Source organism: Terrapene carolina, unplaced genomic scaffold (assembly GCF_002925995.2).
Source record: "Terrapene carolina triunguis isolate 2854851 unplaced genomic scaffold, T_m_triunguis-2.0 Scaffold131, whole genome shotgun sequence".
In the NCBI taxonomy this organism is placed as follows: domain Eukaryota; kingdom Metazoa; phylum Chordata; order Testudines; family Emydidae; genus Terrapene; species Terrapene triunguis.
In genome coordinates, this window is record NW_020664482.1 from 10,040,707 (window position 1) to 10,046,706 (window position 6,000).

The following is a 6,000-nucleotide window of genomic DNA, read 5'->3' on the forward strand; positions in this document are numbered from 1 at the left end:
TGAGCGAATTGCCCGCTACTTTGTGAAAATCATATATAAATGAGTCACAGATCAATACTCTTGAGGCTCCAAAAGGGGGAAAAGCACATAAAAGATAGATCAGGAGCTATATTTTAGCAAAAATGTCTCTTAAGTGCTGTTGTCTGACACTATGAACTCCAATCAATGTGTCAGTATTTTGGAATTTGAAAGGAAATAGGGATCAGACCTGACAATCCAGAGCTGAAATTTGATGCTCTGGTCTTTTTGATAAACTGACAGGCAGTGAAAATTACACATGTCTGCAGGGAATCAGGAGAAAAAGAGAGACAGTTTTGTAGAAAGTCTGCTTATGATTCACAAAGGCATGCGCTTTATCAAAATGGATTGCTTTTGCACTGTGTGGCAGGTTGTTTTCCTTTCTGAATGGAGGCTTTTGCAGATTGTAAACTGGTGGGTTTTGTACACACGTATAGTACACTATGGCTTTTATTGGTTTCCAATTGCATTGCTCTCCTATTCTTGCAAATAAAGTAAAATTGGCAAGAAAGGATAACCAAAAAGGGATTAGGAACTTTGTTTAGAAACCTTATTTTGGGAGGGGAGGACAAAAAAGGTTTAAAAAGTAACTTTGTCAGTAGCTTAAGGTAACTGAAGAGAATTGTTCACATTTCATTATCCTAAACATTTAATCCATTGAATTTATAGTGCACTGTTTATCTGAGGCTCTCAAAGCACTTCACATTCCTTAAGAGTTAGAATATCTCAGTTTAGGAGACAAATATTATTGTACCCATATTACAGACTGCTAAACTGAGGGGCTGTATGGTTTGGTGACCTGCCCAAGGTCACATGGAAACGAAATGGCAGAGCTGGGGATAAAGCCCTTGAATCCTGATTGCTAGGCCTGTCCTAACCATTAAACACATGTCTCAACTTATTAAAGTATTGGAATTAAATCCTGAACCCTGCACAAAGTCTGGCTAAATGGGCTTTGCACTGGGAATATAGGAATTGCCATGCTGGGTCAGACCATTGGTCCATCGAGTTCAGTATTTAATCTCAGCGTGTGGCCAGTACCAGCTGCTTCAGTGGAAGAAACCCTGAACTGGACAGTTGTGGATAAGTTGACCCCAGGAAAGTAGCCTTCTTATCCACAGTGGCATTTGGCTTAAGTCCTGAAACATAAGGGTTGATATGTGTTCCAAAGATCTTGTTTATTTTAAAAAATATTTGCTATTCTATAACTCTATATTCTGGTTAGCCATATAAACAGCCATATAAACAAGCAGCACGCACTGGGAGTGGAGTCCCTCTGCATGGCCTCTTCACAGCTGGGACCTTTGAGTTCTCATGCCTCTCTCTCTGTTTAAGCTTTTATATCATGCTTGTTACTGGTATCTGAATGCCTTCCACAGATCACAGGAATTGACCCATATATGCCAACTTAGCTTTAGCCCTCATGACGGTAATGGTATGAATACTAGTACTTTTGTTCCCCAATAGCATATTAGAACAAGTTTCTTAAGCGGCGTGTTACATAAAGTATACACTCTGAAATGCAATATTAATAATCAGCTACTTCACTGTGGTCTCAGGGACAATAGCGTATCAGAAAGGATTGTCTTCTCCATGAACATGGGCCACCAGACTCATAAAACTTGAAAAGCTGGCTAGGAACATTAGGAAGTTTGGCTTCACTGTTTTACTGGCTGTCTTTGAAAATAGGGTGCTAAATCATTTAGTGAGCGTAATGCAGCTGCAAGGGCAGAGGGTGGGAGAGGGAATGGAATGGAATGTTGAGACGATAGGTCCTTAATGGGTTATAGAGTGATAGAACTCACACAATCCAAATCTGCCTCAGTCTAAATAAAACTGAAGTCATTAATTTTGCTTCACTGGTTTGCATCTCTCAGAATCTTAAAAATCCTCTAAGTCCCTTTCCTCCCTGGGAAAGGGGTTGCCCTACATCTCGGTACCAAAGAAGTGGAAAAAATGACCAGCATGTCTTAAATGAAGCTACTAAAGTGTATGATGCCAGGGGGAAACATCCAGTCCCAGGCTGTTGCTATTTTACTATCCATTAGCCTGCCTTCATGTAGCAGTGAAAATATATACAGTAAGTCCTAGCATCTGAGGCTGTAGAAATTCATATCAAGCTTTATGCTCATGGATCTACTACATAAATCAAGTGTAGTTGTGTCTGAAATAATTTTCTGCCAAGGCTAATACAGCTGTTTCATCCTTATATCATATCAGGCAGTAAGCAGGGCATGATTGTTTATGCAGCTGGGAACCTTTTGCTTACTGGGTTCGCTCTGTTTCAAACACTGTGGAGCATAATCTAAGCAGCATGTTATGTTCTATACAAGCCACTTATGTGGAAGAATCAATAATGGAAAAGTAAGTATTGTGTTATCAAACAGGGAGGAGTGTCATTTGGCTGCTCTAACACTGTTACATTGTCTGCTGATGTTTCACCAGAGATATAATCCACCTACGCGTACTGCAAGCAAGCACAAAAGCCTCCCTGCCTTTTTTTTTTTTTTTTACACAAATAACTGGAAGGTTGTCTAGCCTGGTGTCTTTTCCTCTTAATGTATATTTTCACCTTGGGGAATGGCTGCCTGTTATTGATTTATCTAGGAAAAATATAAACCAGAATATATTAAACATGGTAGGTCCTATCTGAACTGGCAGCGCGTGTAAATTTTTAGCTCTTTAGTGGAAGATAAAGCCTTAGCCACCCTCAGTTTTCTTTTTACAGACAGATTTCTTTAAAAAAGAGAAGACATTGTTATACGACTATTGATTTCCCAATGTGCTCGCAGTTGTACCCCTGCTGTGTCTTGTTCCGGCTCTTACGAGAATATCTTTAATGGGGATGGAGAGATGTAGTCCCTAGCATCTGATGCTGAATATATTTTTTTAATTAAATAACTTTTAAGTGTGTTTGAGAGATCCCACTTTCTCCTGCAGACAGTTTAAGGCCAAGGATCTGCACAAGTTGATTGTCACACTAACATGGCTGTTGCTTCAATTCTGGCCAATCTGACAAATGAAAAATAGATGTCTGTCATGTGACAAGCTTCTGAATATAAATCCTGTTAGCATTTGCTCCTGAGAGAGAGAGAGAAAGCGAGAGAGAAGGGGTGAGCGCAGAAGGGGGGAAGTGGCAAGGGAGGTTAGATGAGAGGGGGCTGAAGAAGGGGTGTTAACTGCGCTTAAAAAACTAAGAGGAAATCTGAAGGCACGAAGGAGGATGCAGGCCAACTTTAGTAGGAGCTAACAGTTTGGACAGCTCTCTGAAGCAATAGATGACATAGTCACCTGCTGCAGTGAACCACAGTCTAAAATAAATAAGTAAATAAAAGGGATATAGACACACACACCTATGCATGCATGCACAGTGCCATTTTTTGGGGGGGGAGGGGAGGTTTCAGAGCTCCCTGAATTTGGAGCTTTTATTTGCTGTACAAACACACTGGAAATTTGAAGCAAATTACAGGAGAGATTTAACTTTTAAAACCCCCAACAAACCACTGGGGACTGAGTGATCTCATCCAGCATGCACTCGGTAGGCTTGCAGCACTTTGTTTATTTTTTGAAATGTAGATGGCACCTGTGTTAGTCACACAACACAAAGAGGCGAACTTCATTTAATTCCTGAATCATCCATTATTAATATTGCTATTGAAAGTTTGTCTCGTGGCATTGTTAGTTTGTTAAGCTAGTGAAAGGCATTAGCCTAAACCTATTTCTTTAGATAGTATCAGAGCAGACCTCTAGCTTAGTTGGTTTATTTCGCGGGGAGCTGGTTTGCATGTCTAGCGGGTAGAGCTTGCAGATGTCTGAAAGGCTTCTCATAAACAGGGGAGGTTTGGGTTTTGTCTGGCTAGAACAAAAAAAAAGCACAGAGGATATTGCGAACTTCTCTCTGCCTGAAGAACCTTGTTCAGTGTTTCAGAAGTATCCTAGAGAAGTGAATATTTTAATCTGCTACCAATTATTGGCTTCAACTTCCCAAGAGTGCCAATCAAAGTGAATCAGCCTGGTGTTCTAAGTCTTTCTCAAAACAATATGTTGTATATTAAAAACGACTTTGTTAATAAAGAAAAGACAAAAAAAAAATCTTTTAACTGTATCAATCCAAAGAAACCTACCTAAGGTCAGTTTCTTGTCAGAATTCAACATAACAGTACAAAGGGCAAGGATAATGTGCGCGGCTGCACTTCAGCACTGTCTCTATGATTGCCAGCATCTGTTGTGGTTTCCAGGCTTGTCCAATGAGATTTGCTAATACTGTTTTGTGTATGGCATGCCATTCCACTGAATACAGATATATATGGAGCATGTTACATGTAATATTGCTCATCCCCTGGGAAAAATCCTGTTTCCACATTTCCTTTCATACAGCCCAGAAGTAGTGTGGAGATAATACTGAATGCTCACGTAAAGTATAATCAAAACTTGCATAATGAGTTTGCAGCAGAAGTAGAAATGGGCCCAAGCTGCAAAATTCGAAACCAAATTCAAACTTCCAGAAGTTCTAGGCTATTCAGATCCAGGGTTTAGATAAGGGCCTTTCACTAACCAAAAGCAATTTTGGAACTGATTTAAATAGAATCTTTAGTCACTTTCAGAATTTTTGATCTATCTCTTTAGGTGACGATAGCATAACATTCTCTCAGAAAAGTATGTCTGCAATAAACCATCTGTGTTACTCCCTTCTATTATCATTAAAATGCCTTTAGCTTCAAAACTGTGACACCCAGAGTTTGAAAAACTGGAGGCTATGGTTGAAAAATCATGGTTGGCATTGTGTCTGCCAGTGTTCTGGTTCATTCATAAATAAATGAAGAGATTAAAGTGAAACTGCTTTTGTCTGAAAACAAAAATGTGATGTAAAGCTGCTCAACATAACAGAATTGTTCAGTTGGTCCGGGAGCTCACTTGAGATTGTCAGACATTGAGAAAGTAGGAAGGTGGACATGATGCAGACAGACTAAGGGTATGTCTTCCCTGCAGTTAGACACCTGCGGCTGGCCTGTGCCAGTTGATTCGGGCTCGTGGGGCTCAGACTGGGGGGCTCTTTCATTGCAGTGTAAACTTCCGGGCTTGGGCTGGAACCTGGCCTCTAGAACCCTGTGAGGTGGGAAGGTCCGAGAGCCTAGGCTGCAGCCCAAGCCTTGAAGTCTACACTGCAGTGAAACAGCCCCGCAGCCTGAATCACATGAGCCCGAATTAGCTGGCAAGGGCCAGCTGCGGGTTTTTGTAGACATACCCTCAGTCTCCAAAGGCGTGATAGCTGGCTTCATAACTCTGTAGCACTCTTTGCTGCCAGTTCGTAGAATGATACTGATTTCAATTGACCTACTTCACAGCATCATCATCCTGATCGAAAATCAAAGATGAAGACGCAGTTACGGAGAGAGAGTTCTACAGACTTTGCTTGATCCATTTTACCTGATGGGAATTTCTCAGAATTCAATTTCTAGATAAGAACACATTCCATTGTGTATACCAGTGGTTCTCAACCAGGGGTACATGTAGGGTGACCAGATGTCCCGATTTTATAGGGACAGTCCCGATATTTGGGGCTTTTTCTTACATGGGTGCCTATTACCCCCCACTCTCTGTCCCGATTTTTCACACTTGCTATCTGGTCACCCTAGGTACATGTACCCCTGGGGGTAAGCAGAGGTCTTCCAGGGGCTACATCAACTCATCCAGTTATTTGCCTAGTTTTACAACAGGCTACATAAAAAGCACCAGTACAAACTAAAATTTCATACAGACAATGACTTGTTTATTTTGCTCTATTTGTAAGCAACTAGTTTTTAAATGGTGTAACTTGTGGGTATGCAAGACCATTCAAACTCCTGAAAGGGGTACAGTAATCTGGAAAGGTTGAGAGCCACTGGTGTATGCCACAGAGTGAAAGTAAATCCCTGAGCATTTACCCCCTGACTAGTCACATTCATTTACCAGACATTCACACACCATGGTGATGGGTGTGGT